Source organism: Cryptomeria japonica, chromosome 3 (genome assembly GCF_030272615.1).
Source record: "Cryptomeria japonica chromosome 3, Sugi_1.0, whole genome shotgun sequence".
NCBI lineage: Eukaryota > Viridiplantae > Streptophyta > Pinopsida > Cupressales > Cupressaceae > Cryptomeria > Cryptomeria japonica.
Window position 1 is genome coordinate 756,197,927 of NC_081407.1, and position 23,615 is coordinate 756,221,541.

General features: G+C 33.2%; 1 pseudogene; it reads right to left on the minus strand.

The window, feature by feature from the left end:
- LOC131874340 (uncharacterized) overlaps positions 1–21,459 on the minus strand; it is a 47,260-nt pseudogene extending 25,801 nt beyond the window's left edge.
- Positions 21,460–23,615: the final 2,156 nt, after the last annotated feature.

Below are 23,615 nucleotides of genomic sequence, written 5' to 3' on the forward strand. Positions count from 1 at the left end.
TTATTTTGATTATCTCGAAAAAAAATATTATTTTATACTAATTAGATTTGGTTAAGAAAACCACATTGAATTATTCAAACAATTCTACAAATAATGTTAAGCATGAAGATGAGATGTGTGTTGATAATTATCTTGATCACAGGGGTCTTCATGGTGACCTCTTACTCCATCTATACAACAATAGGAGACAGAAAAATCAGCAGTCTAGATAAGAACAGTACGGGAGTTGTACCGGTTGAAAATGCTTCAATGCTATTTTCTTCACAATATATAGGGGTAATGGTGAGACAGCCTTCGGTAATGAGAAAGAAGAACAAGTACAAGAAAAGAAAGAAGAACTCGCCACCACCTCCACCTGGCAGTACAAATTATCATCATCATCATCACAACAAAGGGGTATCTCAAGAGGCTTATGGAGATCATGCAATTCTGTACATAGTCTTACCCTGTTTTTCATTTCTCTTCAACTGTCGAAACGGGGGCATTTGTTTTTAATTGTTTGCTTTTGTGGGGGAGATTTCAAAGAAACTTAGGCTACAAACATTGGCCACGGCTATTCTAGCTCCAAAACAGACCTTTCGTAGAGCGTGTTAGTGACAGGTTAGTCAATCGCGACCGTTAAATGCAAAATCGACAGTGTAAAATGCGTGACTAACACACATGTTAGTCCCTCCGTACTACCTTTTTTGAGTCAGAATAGAAACATCCACAAACGTTGGGTCAATCCACAAAGAGGAGTATCTCAAATTTACTGGAAATTTTAGAGTTTTAAGACAATCAAAAATAATTTATGCTCATGAAATGTAAATAGGAGATGATTTGTGATGCCTAATTCAATTGCATTAATAAAGATGAAGAATGTAAATGTGTGATGCCTTAATTTTGGCAATGAATACACAGAGAATACATTTGTTTTGATGTTTATTTCCATTTTGTTTACTATGGTCAAGAATACTTTTTGCTATGAGAAATTTGTTAGTTTATTTTTCATATTATATCATGGTAGTTGATGTATTTTTTATGTTATAATCAATGTATTTTGAAAACATTTAAATGAGATTATATGAGGAAATTCCTTAATTTTGGCTATGGGTTCCCCTCTTTCTCCTATCATTGCTAATCTTTTCATGGAGCACTTTGAAGAAGTGGCTCTTTTCTCCTTCCCTCTCAAACCAAAGTGGTGGAAATGATATGTGGATGACACCAATGTTTGTTGGCCACATGGTCTTGAGAAGTTAGAAGAGTTCCACACCCACCTTAACAACATAGCTCCTTGTATCTCCTTCAGCAAGGAGGTCGAATCTAGCAACCAACTCTCCTTCCTTGACATCCTTCTAGCCTAATGGGTCTCTAGGTCGACAAGTTTATCGCAAAGTGACCCACACAGATTGCTACCTTCATTCTTCTTCTCATCACCACCCTAGCCAAAAAATTGGCATTCTCAAAACCCTTGCCTTGAGAGCCTATCATATTTGTGACAAGGATAACCTAAACCAAGAGTTTGACCATCTTCGTTGAGTTTTCAATTTGAATGGTTACTCTTCCAAGCAAATCACCAGGGCCTTCAACCAAGCCCATTTTCTCTTTCACTCCTTGACCAAGCCCTCCCAAACCCTAACCCATTGCTTTACCTCCATCCCTTACATTGAAGGCATTTCCCACAAAATTGTAAAAAAGGCATCCGATGTTCTTTCAAACCTTTCTCTATGGTGAATAAGCGCATCCTCCTCTCAAAGACCATAGAGATTCTCACATTCACTCTAGCATCTACAAGATTATGTGCTCTTGCGGCTCACCTTATATTGGGGAAACTGATCGTTCATTTAGCACTAGAATTAAAGAGCACAGTGCCGACATCAAGAATGAGCATACTTTTAAGTTAGCCCTTGTGGATCACTCTCTCTCAACAAAGCACCATATATGTTTAGAGAGCACCCAAATCTTGTTCAAAGAAGACAACTTTTTCAAAAGAAAACTCATGGAAGCTATTCAAATCTATAATCATCCCACCAACCTCAATCGGGATGATCGCTGGAATCTTAGCGGTTAGTGGTACCCCTTGTTGTCCAAGCTCAGATAGTCCTCATCCTTTCCCTTCTTCTCCTAGCCCCTTAGCCTTTTGAATTTCACCCCTCTTTGTTTCCTCCTCTCGTTCTCTTCTCTTCCTTCTTCTAGTTTCTCCGCCCTCCTTTTTTTGTCTTCTTTCTCTTTGGTTTTTTCTTCTTTTTATCCTTTAGGCCCCTTCTCATTTTCCTTTTCTTCCCTCGTGTGTTGTTGTCCTTTCTTTTTTGTGTTATTTATTTTTTTTTTTTTTTTTTATTTATTGCTTTTTGTTTGCTTGTTTCATAGTTCAGTTTTTTCTATTTTTTGTGTTTGTTTTATAGTTGAGGTCTTGTCTTTTCTTCATTTGTGTGTGGGGGTATTTATATAGGCATACATACATACATAGATATGTATATATATATATATATATATATATATATATATATATATATATATATATATATATATTTCATACATTCCCTCATATAAATATATGTATATATATGTATATATATACATGTATATGTATATATATGTATATATATACATGTATATGTATATATATGTATATATATACATGTATATGTATATATATGTATATATATACATGTATATGTATATATATACATATATACATATATATACATATACATATACATATATATACATACATATGCATATACATATACATATACATATATATACATACATATACATATATTTACATATATATACATACATATATATATTTATGTATACATAAATATATATATGTATGTATATATATGTATATATATACATATATACATATATATATATACATATATACATATATATATACATATATACATATATACATATATATATATACATATATACATATATATATATACATATATATATATATATATACATATATACATATATATATATATGTTGGTTTATTTGTTTATTTTTAAATATTTATACGCACACACACGCACACTCAGATTTTTTGCATTTACTTGGTGGTTTGCTTCTAGAGTTCTAGTGTTTATTTTTTCCTTGTGTTTATTAACCGAGTTCTTGTCTTTCCTTTGTCTATGTGTGTGGGAGTTTTCTTTTTATATATTTATTTAACATTTTTGTTTGCTCATTTATTTTATTATTTTTATATACTTATATATTTTTAATATATATTTGTATACACCCCATATATATATAATATATATGTGTATTTATATATATGTATATGTATATGTATATACTTATACATACATATACATAGACACTCTTATTCACATATATTTATATATATATATATTTATATATATGTACATATATATATTTATATATATGTACATATATATATTTATATATATGTACATATATATATTTATATATATATATATATATTTCTGGTATTAATTGGGTTTTTATTTTTTCTCTTTCTTTATTTTCTCTCTCTTTTGTTTTTATTTTATTTCATCTTTTGTCCTTTTGTTGAGGTTTGACCATCTTGGTCTCTCGTTCTTCGTGCACCCTTCTCCAATCCTTCCTATTTATTCCAAGTTTGCAACTTTTCATCTTATTTGACTCTCTTCATCCTGATGATGGATCACGCAGTGTGATCCGAAACGTTGATGCAAAAATCTTTCACACAATCGAATCTAGAAATGCTCTCTTGATTATATGATGGATTGTGGAAATCTCTTAGAACTGAGTATGAATTTAATTAATAAAGTATTAAAGCAGGTTCCTTGTGCTGAGCAATTTGTAGAGGAGGTAGCCTATGGATAGTAAAATGGTTGTTTAACAATCTTCTTAGATCACTTCGTAAATGAAATTATTAATAATATTTTTTCAAATAAAATTTATAGGCAAAATTTTAAAAAATTGGTGAAGTCACATGTCATTTTTTATTTTTTTCAATAAGCACCTATTCGGATTTCAACTTATCTTTTTTCTCTTAATTAAAATTTTACATCAGAACATTCATCAATAAGCACCTATTAAGATTTCAACTTATCTTTTTTTCTTAATTAACATTTTACATGGGAACATTCAAGCTGCTTAGAAAATGTTCATAAACAACAACATAAGGGATGGAGTTATAAAGTATAAATATTAAGATTGAGACATATCCCTTATTCATGTGAATAGAATTTTTCCTATTAAAGAAGACTTTCAATTATTAAGTATTAAAATTGAGATTTTCACTTTAAATTAAAACATCAATTATTAAAGTATTAAATTGAAACGTTACAATAAAAATATGCAAAATCAATACAAATGATGTATGAATCAATCATTGAAGATTTATACCAATAATTTGAGCCAATTAATAAAGGGAGATTTTGTAGATTAAGTATCAAAATACAAGTGAAACTAAATTAGTTAAATTGTAATTTTCAAAAAAAAAAAAATTGAATTGTAAATGTTGGTTTTTGAGTTAAGTAGATATGTGTTTAGTTTTTATAATGAATGTTATCACTCAACTAAGGTCTTTTGAAGAGACATTAGAAGATTAAAAACTTGTTGAGAAATTTTAATGGAAGTTAAACTATGGAAAATGGATATCATTAATTAATACAATGGGAAGATCTCAATTTGTCTCATAACATTGGAACATAAATAGACCTAGGTGTTGTCCCCAAGCAAGAGCTATTCACTTAAGTTATGGTCATTTGTCTCAAAACATTTAGATAGTTAAGTGTGTGTGAGTGAAGTAGGCTAGCAATGATGAAATGGCTAAAACTATTAGTATCGAGGAGATACATAATGAAAGACAAAAATAGAAAAGAAAATCTAAGATGGAGACATAGAGAAAAATATGACAGAGAAAATTAAACTTGAGTGTATGTCACAACCCTCCTTTATCACCTTTTGATTTAAATACAAACTCTATTATATTTCTTTTGGATAAACTATTGAATGAATATTGTAAAGGAATAAAAATAATAAATCACACACACACATGGAAAATATATATATATATATTTTTAATTGGTTATTTAAATTCCCTCACCCAAACTAAGGCACATGTTGTAGGAAGAATAAGAAGCTTCTAGAGGCTTCTCCACCACCTTGCATGTAACTCCTCCCACTAAGTCTAATCAATTTGCATGAAGGCCAAATTGGGAGAGAATCTCTTTTTTTAAATTAAAAATTAGGTAGTGGAATTTGGAATTTTTCTCTTATAAAAGATGTACAAGTTTCAAAAAGAGGTGTTGGCTATTCCATAAGAAATTCTTCAAGTAAAATTTTCCTTTGTAGTCAATTTTCATTTTCAGCTAAGATTTTTGTTTGGGAGGACTTCTCTTCAAGTTTGGAGGATCAAGGAAGATTCATAGAGGATTCTACACCATTTTCAAGCACCCAGGTTCTTTCAAATTTAGTTTTCATGCATCTTATTCTTGTTGCAAATTAGATTTGATCAAATTGTTTAGGAAATTAGAATCATTTGATGAGAATGAGATTCATTTGTTTTCAGATTCTTGATAAGAATTAGTTTCAAATTTTGATAAGAAGTAGATTAAATTGTTTAGGTGATTAGAATCATTTGATGAGAATTAGATTCATTGTTTTCAGATTCTTGATAAGAAATTAGATCCATTAGTTTCAAATTTTTGATAGGAATTAGATTCATTTGTAAAAAAAAAAATTTTAGATCAAGGTTTAATATATTGTTGAAATTAGATGAAATCTGTTTGTAGTGGATGAGTTGAAGAATTAAAATATTGTCTTTCAATTTCTTGCTGTAGATTGGATACTGTTAATTAAAATATTGTCCTTCAATTTCTTGCTGTAGATTGGATATTGTTAATCAAAATATTGTCTTTCAATTTCTTGCTGTAGATTGGATATTGTCAGTTTGAAGAATTAAAATGTTGAAGAATTAAAATATTGTCTTCCAATTCCTTGCTATGAATAAAATCTTGTTTTTGTTTCTTATTTCCTTTTGAATGAATTAAATCTTCCTATAGGAATAAATTTATCTCTGTAAATTTTAGATTGAAATCAGATTAACGAAATGCAATCATAAGCTTGCATTTACTAGCATAAATCATCTACCTTTCATGGCTGGAAACGATTTACTTCTCTGGATTATTTATCTCTAGGAATAATCTCTGTGTGGAAACAAAATATAAGTTACCTTTAGATACGCATTTGGCTTTCAATCATCTGCACAATGCTGGGATCTAATTATTCTCCCTGGATTGTTTTATCCCTCTGGGTTATTTACTCCTGAGAATGAACCCTATTATTACTTTATTATTTTAATTTATTTTTATCCTCAAAGTTTAAAATCTACTCTCTATCTATTTAAATTAACCTGGAAAAAAAAAAATATAAAACCATATATATATATATATATATATATATATATATATATATATATATATATATATATATATATACGAAGTGATTAATCCATCGCATGAGAAATTATGATCGCAACGTAGTACGTAGAAAGTACCGTGACTGGTTGCATGGGACTTCGGCCGCAGGCGGAGTTAATAGCTCTACAGGGGGGGAGCGGTACCGTTACAGTACCCTCCACTAACCTAGGGTCACTGCTACGGCAATGGCTGTGGGGTAGTGGAGAGGACCGTGGGGTCCCCCTCCCACTAAATGCTCTGGGCACACAATACCAGGACCTTCATATTTCAAATTCCCTTTTTTTATGGAATTTAATTGTTAATAGTTGGTAATAAAGTTTTAGTTGTTAATAGTTGATAAACTTTAGATCATTTTTTTTATATATAGTTATTAATATGTTTTGGATTAATTAGTAATAATTATTAATAACTTATTAATAATTATTATTAATGTAATTGGTAATAATTATTAATAAATTATTGATAATTATTATTAATAGTGAAGTAAATTTGGAAAATTTAATAATTAATAGAGATTATCGTATGATAGATTATTGTAAAAGAATGGGACCTCCCAATCCATTGAGGATCTAATTGATTCTTGGGCGATAAATTTAAGCTTACTTAAATCTTAAGTCTTATGATTAATCCCAAAAGTGTAAACTAATTGCTAGTAACTCTATATTTAATTGTTCTTACAATAAGAGTAAACACTTCTTCATTTTGTATGCAATGACATTATTTTACCTTGCTTTTATTCTGCATTCATTATCTACATGCAATTGCTAATAAGTTCACAATTATCATGCCAATTGTAGAATAATGATATTTCTCTTTTTCAAATAGTATTTAAAGTTTAAATTGTGTACATCCATTTCATAATTATATTTTCAAGCATGATGTTAGTTTAGAAAACTAAACAAAGGAAGTTGGAAAACCAAAACTAGCAGCGTTCGGTATATACGGTGCCTCTGGGTCATGCTTACGGGTAATGCTGTCGTGTTGAACTACTGCACTTAACGCCTAATAAAGCTGCATTAACAACGTCTGTGGCATCGTCCCTATAAATTGTCGGGGAGTAATAAGGGACATTTGGAAGTTAAAATCCAAGGGGCGGGTAATCCCCCTTGGATTGATAATTTAATAAGATAACTTTTAAATGATTTTCACATCTGTTGAGATAAACCATAGTAAACCCCTTTTAGGGATGGTCAAGTTAAAAGCTCTCATGAAATTTATTTCCTTTTTTGAAGGGATATTGGTGATTTGCAATTGGGTGACGTTCATGATAAGTATTAAGATCTAGTTATTTTCTTTTTTTAGGCCACAAGCAATAGGCCATCTTGAGCCTTCGCTTAAGTGCTACCATCGTGGGTAGCAACCGCAGAGAAACTGTCTGGGACACTGACCCTAGAAAGGGTTGCATACCCACAAATTAGTTTACATCAAACCATAGATTAGAAAATAGAACTACATACTTTACGCCTTGATCCCGTGCCAAAGCGGGTATGTAGGCAGTCTTGGGACGGAGTTGTCCCTCGTACTCAAGTGTTCGTGGGTGGGGTCTAGGCTTGGTTGAGTAAGAATCCTAATTGAAAGATAAGATAATCAATTTAATTCAATGCATACTCGGAAGGAATCCCGTATGGATTCGCTTGACTTCCCGAGGCTTTAAGCCAAATTCTGAGGCAGAATTCAAGCTTGTATTATTTTTAATTACTCCTAAGGACGGCGACCTCGGTGCATTCTTGTTAGAAGAGTGTAGTACTTAGTGAGTGGCTTAGGACCCGAATGGTCCCGATGAGTCTAAGTCTCTGGCCAGAGCATCTTCTATCCCGTTTGGATGGATGCCTACCCCGTATGGGTAGATGCCTATCCCGTATTGGATAGATGGAATTTTACGTCCCGTATGGACAATTGCCTAACCCGTATGGTTAGAAGCTCATCCCAGATGGATGAATGCCTAATCCTAATTGGATGGATGCCCAGAGTATGCAATTGAATAAAACATAATGAAAAAAAAAAAAATACTCAATTTTTGTGGAATCAATTTTGGTGGGTTATTACAGTGTACTAGATAGAAGCATTGGAAGATCATGTTTTAAAGTGACAAAGTCTAGGGAAGATGGTCAAAAATGGAATCAAGAAGATCTACACACTTCTCTTGAATATCTAGATCAAAGTAGTTTAGGGCAGAGGCATTGGGCAATATAGTCTAAGGGTTTTCATCCATTCAAAGTCTGGAAATGTCTATCACTATCATCTTTACTCATTTGTAATTTTATCACTATTGGATCTATATTATACACACAAAAATGATAGAAACAAATTTTGTTGTGCATGGGATTATCTAAGTCACAAATCTTTGTTGGAGTTCACATCTTCACAATAGTGATGATGAAAAAAGAGTGTCTTTGCAAAGACAAAGTCTAAGTGAATGATAAATACTAAACTGATAAGACTACCTTAGGTATGAAACTCTCTTAAGGAGTTGTACATAAATATGTTGATTCAATTAGTTTTAGGAAATCTTGCAAGTTTTAGTGTCATGACATAATGATAGCAATAAATGAGAAGAATGAATGACTACTTGAGTGTAGAATAATTGTAGTATGCTCTTCTATAGATTGATATCTCATGGCTTGTATGATTTATCTAGATTAGATTAGATTTTAGTGCTAGCCTATTAGTCCTTACGAAGCATAAAAGATGTTCTTTATACATGTATTAGAATGCTATTTCAAATATAGGCCAAAATATAATGATCAAATGTACAATGATGAAGACCAAATCAAAAAAGGTAAAGGTTAACACTTCATAGCACTCCAAATTTCAACCCTCTTTTGATTGGACTAGGGTGTCGGCTGCTTGGTTCCACCCAAAAAATGAGCCTCTAAAAGGGAGAGCCAAGTATCAAGGACCTTAGCATACGACATAGTCTAAGATTTCAAATTTGATAATGATTTAAGTATAAGCACATTGGTAAAGTATTAGGGTAACATAGAACATAAATGATCTTAAATCAACTAGGGTAACCCACACTAAAGTAGGTAAAAAAATGAGCATGAAATTGTTAGAGTAAATAATTTATAATGCTACCCCTACTTTTGTGCAGATATGAACTTATGCTTGTACCATGGTACATGAAAGATTAATTAAGAGAAAGGCATATAGGATGACACTAAGTTGAGGCATGTGCAAGTCCCCAAGATTAGAATATATCAACTCACAAGAAAAGACTCAAAGTAAGATGCACAAATGAAGAGTAACATAAATAATGAGTAATCATGAAACAAGCATGTTAATTATGAAGCAAAACATGCAATACATGAAGCAAACATGAAAGACACAAAGAAAACACAAAACAACCATGGAAAGGAAAACATAAAACTATGTTAGTACTAAGTCAAACCAAGGTTCCAACTAAATTAAGTGAAGATACCTTGATGTACAAAGATTGTCTCAATCACTAAGTATCATCCCTAGAATGCTATTTTAAGTAGACAAGTTGAGTTATAGAAAGCGAAGAGAGAATACACCTTAAAATAAGGTTTAATATCACAATCATTTCCTTTAGAAAATTTGAGAAACTTCTTTGATTGAGTTTGAATAAGGTCTAAAATAATTATATACTAGAAGTAATTCTTAGAGTTAAACTAATAAAAAATAAATTAAAAAAAAAGGCAAATCAAATCAAAGAATTAGTTTGAAAAAGTGGACTTAGGTATTAGAATCAATTCCATTAGAAAATTTTATTTAATAGTTTTTGTTTCACATTAGCTTATATTATCAAATTGCATGTAATGTTAGATATTAATTACATTTCGTGAAGTTGTCTATAAATACAACTCTTCCCCCTCATTTAAACATCTCTCTATAAGTATTCCAATTCACACTTTAATTGACTTCTTTCAACGTAGTGAAGGAGAGATCTAATGTCAAGCAATCAAATTATAATCCATGATCAAGTTCGTGTGTTCCTTCCATGATTGTATACACATGTGAACTCCATGTTGAAAACACCTAGATGTTGAGAGGGGGTTTGAATCAGCATAAACCATCTTTGGGTGGGTGAGTCTCCTATGTTTCGCTACTCTTCATTCATCTCTTGGACCTAGAGATGATTTGTACATTCCTTTTTTGTGGGCATTGTTTTGTTCTACTTTGGCATTCACTACTTTGGATTTCATTCTCCTCTTGGGGTTTGTGTGGTTTCCTTCCCTTGTAGTAGTGCTTTGGGGTTTTCCTCTATCAATTCATTTGGGCCTTCTTTGGGTGGTTTCTACCCCTTTCGACCTTATTACTGACCATTATCTCTCCATGGTGAATGAGGATTTCTTTTGTGTGGAGGTGGGAGTTTTGGTTCAGTGGTGTTGTCTATAGTGCCATCTTCAAGGAGGCTCTATTTTTTTATTTACCCTTCCCTTTTCTGCCTGTACTGCTTCCTACTGGTGTGGTGTGGAGAAATGGTTTCTTGGGGTCTCTGGGTTAGCTATTGGTGTTGTTTTTGTGGAGGTTATGTCTTTTGCTTCCTCCCTTAGCCTTGTTTTTGCTTGGTCTGGCTCCTTTGTTGGATACTACATGGTGGGTTTTGCTTCCTTGAAGGCCTCTCTCGGATTCTTATTGTGGGGTTCCTCTCTTGCGCTCTCTCCTTCATTTTTCTACTTCTTCTTGGGGTTTTTTTGTCCTTCCCTATCTCTTATCTTTGGTTTCTCCTATTGAGGTGGAGAAATTTTGGATGGACTGGGGTTTTTCTCTCTCTCTACCACCTTGGTGGTATTTTGCAATGTCTATTGAAGTGATTCTATCTCCTATTGAGATGGAGATCTATTTTGCAATTGATTCTGGGAGGCGATGCAAAGTGATGTGCTTCAAGGTTGGTTGCTATGTACTTTCCTCATTGTACCTATGAAGGTAGAGCTCTCAGATTGTGAAAGGTTTTTCTATTTGTGTGATGGTTTTTGAATCCACTCTCAAACCGTGATGGCTTGGGGTACTTGTCAAAGCCCTTTGTTGTTGCTCTTCCATAATTTTATGGCTATTCTTGAGCAACAGGTGTTGCCTTTACTTCAAAGGTTATGGGATCCTTTTCAAAACCTAGTTATATGCTATTGGCTTTTTTGGGGGTCTTGTTGTTATGGGGGCCTTGTCAAAACCCATGTTTAATGTTGTTAGAACCTTTCAAGACCCTATGTCTATGTATCTCTAGGTTAGGGGAGACTTGTAAAAACCCATGGTTTTGGGTTATGGGAGCCTTATAAAACCCTTGGTTCAGGTTATGGGTGTCTAACAAAAGCCTTTGTCTATATGTACCTTTAAAGTCTCTTGTTTGATGGCTTTGATCTCTTTAGTGGTTCAACCATCTCTTTGATGTTCATTCACTAGTGTTGGGATATTTGTTGGTTGTTGTTAGTCTTTGTAATTTCTTGTTGCAACAATGCTCTGTTTGTGGGTTTTGGATCCCCATAAAATTCTTCTGTAAGGGGTTTTGGGTCCCCTTAAAACCCATTTTACCTTATCAAAAAACTTAAAAACTTGTAACAGTGTAAAATTAGGTTTTCTACAATAAGATATATGAAAACTACTAAATTTCACTTAGGGACAATTAAATTAAAAGAGGAGCGAACCCAATAGATCTAGGCACAAACCAACAAGGATGGGGTTGGGAATTCTTATTGGATTCACCCTTTTTTAGTGGGGGGAGATTTATCCTCTTTTAAATTGGATTGCTGAAATTAGCATAAATATATTGGAATTGAAGTAAAACATATGAAGAGTGAGCTACAGTCATTAGATCGAGCCACAAAAATTGGATCTGAGGAATGTAAATGTATTTAGATCTATTCTCAAAAGGAGCTCTTGAAATGTCAAGACCATTATGCCTGTCGCACTGATTCTCCACAAATTTTGCCATCTAAAGGGGAATCTATTTGTCACTGTAAATAAAGTCATTTATTCATATCACAGCTCCATACCTACTCCTACACACACTAGAGAAGGGAAATACATTGGGAAGAGGGTTTTTCCTAAGGTCAAACCATGGTTTTGGAATTAACCATGAAATAGAAATGAAATATAATTGAATTACAGTAATAAAAATGATCTCCTTTTGAGGGAAATGTTGAATACAATCTAAAACACTAACATTGTACCTCTTTATGGATTTTTGTTTGTCTCAACCTTATGTCCACTTCGATGCTTGTAGGAAGACTAATTTCTTGCTCATTTGAACTTGAATGCTTGATTACTTGATGTCAAATTGAATTAATGTGTGTGTCTTCTTAAAATGAGAGGGGTAGACCTCTTTTTGTACCTTCCCTTCGAATAACATTTTAATTTTCCAACATGAGATGACATGGGATCTGGGAACCTACCAAAATTATGTTACCATTAAGGGGCCAAAAAATGTGCGTTGACATTGCCCTAGTCCCCACCAATTAAGAACTAATAAAAAAGAGGGAAATGAAGTGCAAGGTGAAAATAATGAAAAATTTGCATGGTGTGAGCAGAACTAAGGCTCCAATCATCCCTCAAGAAATGAAAACCAAAGTCAAGGACCAAATGAGGACAAACTTTTAAGGGACTACAATTTAGGATGCTACAATTAAAACCCCTAGTTTAGCAAGAGTATGAGACTAAGTATACTATTGAGTATAAAGGTTTGCATTGAAATTTTTTATCAAGATATCAAAGAGACAAGAAACGTTAACCTCCCAATGGACTTTAAGGATCTTAATGATTCAACATCAAGATCAAAGAGAAAACATATGAGAAAGAGAAAGAAAACCATGACTACTAGCCTAGTAAGGTTTATTCACTATGAGTCATGAAAGAAAATTACAAATAAAAAGGCTAAGTTTACGAAGTAACTTGAGTATGAAGATATGAAAAAGAGAGAAACATTGAGCGGAGTTGAGCGAAGTGTATGCCCCCATGTTAAAGGGATTGTGTATGCCTATTCAGGAGAAATCACTTTAAGGTAGCATGCAGCCTAAAGAAAAGAACATTACCACAATGATATGCCCCTATGAAAGGACAAATCAAAGGATAATGATCACAAAACACAAAACACATAAGGGTTCTACTTAACTCTGGGGTCAATATGGTCTTATTAAATAATGCATATCATGAAGTATATTTGCATTGAATTGTCCTCATCCCCCAAAGAAAGTGTAACCGCAATGGAAGAAGGGAACATGTGTCTTTTGAGTCAAAATGGGAGAGACCAAAATAGATCTCAATTATTTGCATCATTTGTTAGACAGTTCAAATAACCTGAAGACAAAAGAGGGGGGGGGGGGTTGAATTAGTTGTCTTAGATTACTAGAACCTTCAGCAATTTAAAACTTTAATACTAGAACCAAAAAGATCAATACCTAAATGCATAAACCAAATACCAAAAAAGTAGATAAACCAATTAAGCATAAACAATAATCAAAGAATAAATACCATCCACATGACACCAATATTTATATGTGGAAAACCTGGTAAAGGAAAAAACCATGGTGGGAAGCCTACCCACAATTAGATAATACTTCTGTAGTAAGTATGTGAATTACAATTCAAGGGCTTGCACTTTTAGGAAGGCCAACAACCTAGAGCACACTGCTCATCACAAAAAGAGTCTCACTGACTACATAGAAATCCAGACTACAATCTGGAAGAAGGAATGAACTACAAAGATAACATCTCCTATGCCTGAATACAGCTCCAGTTAAGCTCAATACCGGAGGAATAAATCTTCTTACATAAACCCAACTCAATCACTAATGATTGAGCAAATCCTCTACCTGATTGATTATTACATTACTCACTCCTTACATATCCATATCCCATTCCATGATGATCTACAATGAGATCTTACATCATATATATACAAACCCTTGACCATAAACAATCAAGTCAGCCACTAGACAATAAACCAATTACATAATTATTAAACATGTCAGCCTAAGAGAAAACAAATAATATCCAACCCATAAGACATCCCAAAAACACATCGAGAGGTCTAATCCACATGTTACATTAAGTCGGTCCATAACCTAGTTACACTGGGACCCAATTTAGGTCCAAACACTAAACCAATGATCTCCATCAACCAAGTCTCAAACATGATCACCATCAACATCCTGAATCTCCACTAGAAGCTGTACCAACATGACTTATGCATATCATCAAAGATCTTCAACAAAGCTTTGCCGGTGAAACCCTCACCAGAACCACAAACCAAACTTCCAAGAAAATAGGATAGCATCTGATCACTAGATCAAAACCAACTGACTTAATATTAATATGAGTAAGCCAATTCTATAACCAAATCATACCAGAGTATACTGGATCATGCTGGATCCAAACCAACCAAAAGCCACACAACCTACCAGAACCAAAAGGGTGTCAGTAAAGCATCCAAAACAACTAATGTTGACATCAATGACAAACGATCAATGCAACACATAATCAATTCCTCCAAATGACCAACAATATCCCCCTTTTGTATTGATGGAAACACTAGATGTGAAAAACATCCAAGTGCCAAGAAATGCCAAACAAGTCTCCCCAATGGAAGATAGCCAACAATCTCCCACAAAAAGATATAGCAATAAAGTTTTGAAACAAAGACCAAACTCCCCCTATGAATGTTATCTCTGTAAAGCTCTATTTTTTACATATATCTCTCCCCCTTTGACATCAATACCATAAATCTGACATAAATATCAAAGTAAAAATAAGAACCACTAAAATACAAGGCTAACTATTTCCCCTAAACATTTTCATCCCAACATTAGTTCCAGAATGGATGGTATCTCTAATAATATATATCAGACTGATGTAAAATCACATCAATCATTTTTCTATTAGAGGGGCAGAAACCCCTAACCTATCTCTCAGGTACTCAAATGATTCTCTAGGAAAAGGTTTAGTGACAATATCTGCAATCTTCTCTTTAGTGTTCACATAAACTAGTCTAGCTTCATTTTCTTCCACCTTCTCCTTCAAAAAATTATACTTGATAGATATGTGCTTTGTCTTAGAGTGAAATACCAAATTCTTTGATATGTCAATAGCAACAGAGTTATCATAATGAATAACTACCGGTCCAACGCTATGCACTTTAATATCCTTCAACATTTTCTTCATCCATATAACCTATGTATGGTTAGTAGCAGCAGCAACATACTCAACTTCAGTAGTAGATAAAGAAGTACATGATTGTTTCTTGCTAATCCATGAAACCAACTTCTTTCCAAAAAAGAAAGCTCCATCGGAAGTACTTTTCTGGTCATCAACATATGTATATGCACATAAAGTAAAGTCATCATCCTTAGGGTACCACAAACCATATTTAGATGTACCTTGCAAGTATCTAAAAATTATTTTCACCATACTCTCATGATTTTCTCTAGGATCACTCTGAAATATTAATGCAATACAAACAACATTCATTATGTCAGGCCTAGTCCGACTCAAATAAAGTAGACCTCCAATTATTGATTTGTATCATGAAGGATTTACCGATGCAAAAACATCTTTCCTTGTCAATTTATCACTAGTAACCATAGGAGTACTTACTGGTTTAGAGTCTCCCATACCAAATTTCTTCAACAATTCCCTAGCATACTTAGTTAAACAGATGAAAATACCTTTATCAGTCTGAGTAATCTGCAAACCTAAGAAAACTTTCATTTCCCCAATCATAGACATTTTAAATTCTTTCTCCATATTTTTAGAAAATTCTATGCACAACTTATCTTTACCTATAAAAATGATATCATCAACAAATACTTCAATAATCAATATATTGTCATCGATGACCTTATAATATAAATTATTGACAGCATTACCCTTAGTAAAACCAAGCTTCAAAAGATATTTATCCAACCTTGCATACCAAGCTCTAGGTGACTATTTCAATCCATATAACGCTTTCCTTAACTTGCAAACCATTTTTTTATCATCTAAAAGTGAAAAAAAATCAGGTTGCTCAATATAAACTTCATCATCAAGATCCCCATTCAAAAATGCACACTTAACATCCATCTAATAAACCTTGTAGTTTTTATGGGCAACATAGGCAAGAAATAATCTTCCAGCTTCAATCCTAGCTACAGGTGCAAAAGTCTCTCCATAATCAATTCCTTCCTTCTGAGAATATCCTTTACAAACCAATCTAGCCTTATTCCTTACAACTTAACCATCCTCATTGAATTTATTCCTAAAAACCCATTTAGTTCCAATAACATTCTTATTTTTAGGCCAAGGAACCAAACTCCATGTGTTATTCTTTTCAATCTAATATAATTCTTCTTCCATAGCTTTCAACCAATATTTATCTTTACATGCTTCAATTACTGATACCAGTTCAGCTTAAGAAATTAAACATACCTCATTAGATGCCAATCTCCTTCTTGTCATCACTCCATTGTTTTTATCCTCAATGATATGATCTTCTGAATGATTCAATCTCACATACCTAGGAGTCTTCTAACTGTCTATTCCTCTTCCGGGTTCTTCAATTACTATTGAATTTTTTGATACTGCCAGAGTAACTGGTTCAACAATTTGTTCTGGTAAAGATGCTACTGGTTTAGATATAATCATTCCCACCACCGATTCCTTCTCATAAACTCTAATTTGACCTATATTTAGTTCATCCATCTTGACATTAGTACTCTCCACAATTATGTGCATTCTATTGTTATAACATTTATATGCCTTCATCAGATCTAAGATCAAATTTTCCAATGATATCATCTCTCTTGATATAACATTTACTACCAAAGATTCTAAAATACTTAACTATAGGTGTATTGCCAAACCATAATTCATAAGGTTGCTTACCGATATCTCCTTTGATATATACTCTATTGAATGTATAAACTGTTGTGCTCATTGTTTCTCTCCAATAGATATGAGGTAGACTAGCTTACATCATCATTGTTCTAGCAGCATCCAAGATATTTCTATTCTTCCTTTCCACAACTCCATTTTGCTAAGGTTTCCGGGGAGCATAAAATTGTCTCCTTATACCATGCTTCTCACAAAAGTTATTAAACTCACCGGATGTGAATTATCCACCATGATCTGACCTCAAACATTCAATCTTCAATCCTGTCTCAATTTCCACTTTAGCTTTAAAGATTTTAAAATTTTCAAAAGCCTTAGATTTATCCCTTAGACAAGTAACCCACATTATTCTAGAATAATCATCAATGATTAGCATAAAATATCTATTACCTTGAAATTTTTTAACTCTAGCAGGGCCACACAAATCAATATGAATATGATCAAGAACATCATTAGATTTATCTTGTATACTCTTAAAAGAGGTTCTGACCTATTTACCCATTTGACATTCTTTACATATCGGATTATAAGACTTCACAATCTTAGGTATATCTCTAACAACCTTAGTTGAACTGATCTTCACAATGCAATCAAAATTCACATGACATAGCCTCTTATGCCATAGCCAAATCTCATCAATTTGTGAAATAGAACATGTCTTCTCACTGGAATTCAAATGAAATATATTACCTTTTCTCTGTGTACCAGTTGCAATCTCCAAACTAGATCTATTAATGATTTTGCATTTTCCATCCTTGAACTATAATTAAAATCCCTTATCTATCAATTATCCTACACTCAAAATATTATGCTTCAAACCTTTAACAAAATAAACAATATCATTATTGTTCTTACCATCCAATGATATAGTTCCTTTTCCTTTGATAGTACATGCTTTGTCATCTCTAAAATCTAACCAAACCGCCATCAAATTCTTGCAAAGATAGAAACTTCCTTTTATCTCCAGTCATATGATATGAACAACCACTATCAATTACCCATTCATCCTTGTCTTCAACCTTAGCAGCAAGTGCCTTCTCTTCAGGTAAATTCTCTTCTAGTGTTGGAACATCTTCCTTGATAGCCGGGAACACCCATTCCTTCCCGTTGCCAGAACCACTAGCAGAATCTTCTGTCAGTTCATCATCAGAATTAGTAATACCTTCCTCATCCTCTATGTAGCATGATTTGTCTCTTTTTTTCCTATACTTATACTTGTTTTGATATCCAGGGTTAGGCTTAAAAGATCTTCTAACTCTTTGTTCAAATCTTGAATTCCTTTAAGGACATCTAGATGCAAAAAGACCAATCTTATTACATGCAAAACATTTAAAAGGTGTTTTTCCTTCATACTTACTTCCTTCTGGTCCTTTAGGTACTCCTCTAACAAATAGTGCTTCAAGTTGCTCAAACTCATCATCTTCTCTCTTCATGTCATCTAATTCCTTTGCATATAAAGCTTTCCAATCTCAAAAGGAGATAATTTCCCACCCAAGGTATCTCTATTGACAAATGTATTAGCCATTGTTCTCAATTCATTAATAGTAGTATCCTTCATCTTGTAAGCTGGTGGTAGGGCTCTCAAAACTTTAGAAACAATTTCATCTTCACTCAGAGCTCCACCACAACATTAAATTCCCATAACAATCTTGTTTACCCTTTCCATGAATATAGTAATCCTTTCATCTTCTTCCATCTTTAGGTTTTCATATCTCACCCAGTAACCATCAAGTTTAGCAATCTTCACTGTAGGGTCACCTTCATTGAGAGTCTCCAACTTATCCCATATAGCCTTTCCAGATGATTTGGTGGTTAATCCCATTATTTGCTAATCAGAAAGTGCACACAAGAGGGCTTCTCTTGCTCTACAATCATTCTCAAGCTCCTTATCCAAGTTTGCCAGAGGAGGATTGCCAGATGCCAGATTATGAGGTGTAACACCATTCTATGTGATCTCCCAAATCTCCTTGCCAAGATATCTTAGATAAGTCTCCATCCAAATCTTCCATACTATGTAATTTGTTCCATCAAGCCTAGGAATATCTCTCTGAAAGATAGCTCTAGATGAACTTGAACTATCAATCGCCATAGAATCTTCCTCAAGTGGTTCAACTTTCGACAGAGAGGACCAGATCTCTGATACCAATTGTTAGACAGTTCAAATAATTGGAAGACAACTAAGAGAGGGGGTGAATCAATTGTCACAGATTACCAAAACATTTAGCAATTAAAATTTAATACCGGAATGGTTAAAGAATATACCAAAATAGAAGTAAACCAATTAAGCATAAACAATAGTCAGAGAATAAATACCATCCACATGACACCAATATTACATGGAAAACCAAGTAAAGGGAAAAACCGTGGTGGGAAGCCTACCCACAGTCAGATAATACTTTTGTAGTAAGTATATGAATTACAATTGAGGGGCCTGCACTTGCAGGAAGGCCAATAGCCTAGAGCACATTGCTCATCACAAAAGGAGTCTCACTGACTACATAGAAATCTAGACTACAATCTGGAAGAATGAATGAATTGCAAAGATAGCATCTCCTATGCTTGAGTACAGTTTCGACTAAGCTCAATATTTGAGGACTAAATCCTCTTACATAAACCCAATTCGATCTCCAATGATCGACCAAATCCTTTCCCTAAATGATATTACATTAATCACACATTGCATATCCATATCCCATTCCCTGACCATATGCCATGATGATCTACAATGAGATCTTACATCATATATATACAAACCCTTGACCATAAACAATCAGGTCGACCACCAAACAATAAACCAATTATATAATTACAAAACATGTTGGCCTTAGAGCAAACAAATAATATCCAACTCATAAGACATCCTGAAAACATGTTGAGAGGTCCAATCCACATGTTACATTAAGTCGGTCCACAACCTAGATCAACCGGGACCCAGTATAGGTCCACACACTAAAGCAGTGATCTTCATTCTCCAAGTCTCGAACATGATCACCATCAGCATCCTAAAACCATACCAAAATCTTCACCAACACCACTTATGCATATCATCAAAGATCTTCATCAAAAGCTCTGTCAGTGAAACCCTCGTTGGAACCTCAAACCAAGCTTCCAATAAATTGGGATAGAATCTGATCACTAGACCAAAAATAACTAACTAAATATGAACATGAGAGCCAATTCCATAACCAAATCATACCAGAGCATATCGGATCATGCAGAATCCAATCCAACTAGAAACCACTCAACCTACTGGGACCAGAAGGGTTCCCGTAAAGCATACAAAATAGCTATGGTGACATAAATGACAAAACATCAATGCAACACATAATCAATTCCTCCAACTGGCCAACATACCCATGCAGAAGATTAGTGATTCTAGTAGCAATGTGATTCAGACTGGAGACAACTGTCAAACCTTGAAAAAGTCTAGGATTCCAAAAAGTAGCAATTCCTCCAGTGGAACCATCCACATCAACACAATGAACACCACAATCCTTAAAAATAGCCAACTTTATCTTTAAATTTTTTTCAAAAAGCATTTTAATATCTTGAATAAGGCAAATTGCTAGTCTATGGTGTCAAATCATATTTGATAGGAGATCATGTTTATGGGGCTGATTTAGCCCCCTTATGTTCCATGAAATGATGTTAAGTTAGATCGATCAGGGGAGTCAATCCCCATGTCCTTAAGAGTCTGTTGTGAGACATCAACAATATTTGACTTACTTTTCTTGTCTGTACTGAAGAGGTTTGGGGATTTTCCAACCCCTCTTGGTTTTGAGCCACAATATTTTGTATACCTATTCCTATTTTTAACACCCATAGATCTCAATGTCGCCCCATCATTTGAGGGGGGGGAACTACGACGACAATTCTTAGATCTAAATTCAATAAAAGGATTAGGATCCTCGACCTTTGGGACAATATCCGATGGGGAGTTTGGATGAGAGGCTTCAAAGGAAGAAGAGTTTAGCTGACCCAACTTTTCCTGAGAAGAACCCATATCCACAATCAAATTCAAATTTGTCTTCATAGATAGAATGGGAAGGGGGGTACCCAGAATCACCTTAGTTTCCTCCAATGGATAGGGGATCTCTCCCTGAACAAGAGATTCTGAAAGTGGAGGCCCAAAATGAGCCTCTTTCAAATCACTCCCCATAACTTCCCCTTGCAACATCTGACAATCTTGACTATTCATATCTGGAGCCATCGTTTCAGGAGCCTATGAACATAGAGGCCCACTAGGCAAATCCATAGCAATAACCGACTAATAATATTTTTTCCTCCAAACTTTTTTAGATGGATTCTTGGTAGGGCAGTCCCTGACCCAATGACCAACCTTCTTACAATGAAAGAAAGCAAAAGGAATTGATTCATATTCCACCTTTTGAATCCATTTCCCAAGTTTTGAGTTAAAAGTTATTTCCTAGGGAAGGTCTAATGATTACTTAATATTCACATAGATACGAGCATAGACCAATCTTCTTTTGGCAATTGTCATTAGGTCCAGTGAAAACAACTCACCAGAATAAGTAACCAACCCACAAAAGATTTCCTCATCCCAACATTCCAAAGGGAGACCCGACAAACAAACCCAAATAGGTACTTCATTGCATTCTGAATCCCTTGGGTTGAAACTAGGTTCCCATTTCTACAGAGCCGAGGAGGATTTCCCTAATAGCTATAGTCCTCCAGCCAACACTGATTTTAAATCCTCATCACAGGTAAAGGAAAAGGAGAAAAAATCATTTGCCATTGCAGTAACCTTAGTCTGGTCATTTCAATTCCATTTACGAGCAACCCATGCCCAAATAGATTCAATATTGGGTTGCGGCACCACAAATTTTTCCACAAAAATAAATTCCATGTTGGCTAGATTTTTATGCAAAATGCAATCCGAAATAGATATAAAACATATACCTGGCATAGGGTTTGCATTGTGAGAAACAAGGGAAACCAACTTACCTTTCGAGTGTGAACCAAATAAATATGACCATTTCTTATTGCAATGAGAAGCAGAAGAAGAATGTAGGCATCTGACAGGATCACTAAGACCCATAGAACCACGGGAGTTGTCGAAATTGCCAGACGGGGCATCATTGTGGCATGTTGGAATGCGTTGAGTACCGACATCCCAACAATCCTTGCCACCCCCATCAGCCTTATCATCCTCATCCTCTTCCTCCAAGATGATCCCCGTCATTCCTTTGCCATTTCTACCTTCACTGTAATTTCCACCCTAGTGAAAATTCAAATTTCGAACATCCTCCACCATTATAAGAAATGAATAAGAAACTAATTATTATGCTCCACAATATTCTAAGATAGGTATACTAGTTATTAATATCAAAAATTTCATAACCACTACTTCTGATATCATTTTGTATATTTTATGCTTAAAAATATATTTTTTAGATGAGATACATATATTTTGTAAACTATGAATCATAAAGTTTTCATTTTTGCTAAGTTAGTTTTGGAATACTTTTTATTTATTACAATTATGAAGTTTCTAACCAATATTTAATATCTATCTATATATATTATGATTCAAAACTAGTTATTGATTGATAAGATAAATATCATATAATAAACAATATGAATTAAATTAAATATGTTTTTGAGTTAAAAAAATTTGTTATATAAATAAAAATTTTATAAAAAAATTAACATGAACTTTCTAGTTAAGTAGAAACAATAAAAAAAAATCTTCACTATAACTAAACATAAAAATAAAAGAAAAAATTATTATTAAAAATATATTACTTTCTCTCTTATGATTATGTCTAATCTTATCAATATTTTTAAAATTAATTTTCACTCTTATAGTTATTTAGAAATATCAATAAATAAGAAAATTTTTTAAAAATTATTATAATAATAATAATTCGATAATATAAAAAATAATAATATATTAAAACATAATTTAATACTAATTATAATATCATAATATAATAATAATTTAATATTAATTATAATATAATAATAAAGTTTTAAGTGGAATAATGAACAAATATAATACCTGTCAGCATACACCAATATTTTTTTAAAGATAAATATACGAGTTACAATTAGCATAATTCATTTAATCAAAATTTTTAATATTTTAATTTAAAAAAGAATGAAAAAAAAACCAACATTTAATGGAACTGTTAAGGCGACCACCGAAACATTCAGTGGTTTGTATAATGGAGGATATCGAACTTTTCTATTAAAATAGAGAAAAGCAAAACCCCCAAAAAAGCTAAAAACTACACAAAAGACAAAGTCGTTTCGCATTCTAAGATAAAAAAATTTATTTGATACTTAATTTACTGGACGAAGATGAAGAATAAATATGTTTGATGTTTAATTCCAATACTGTAT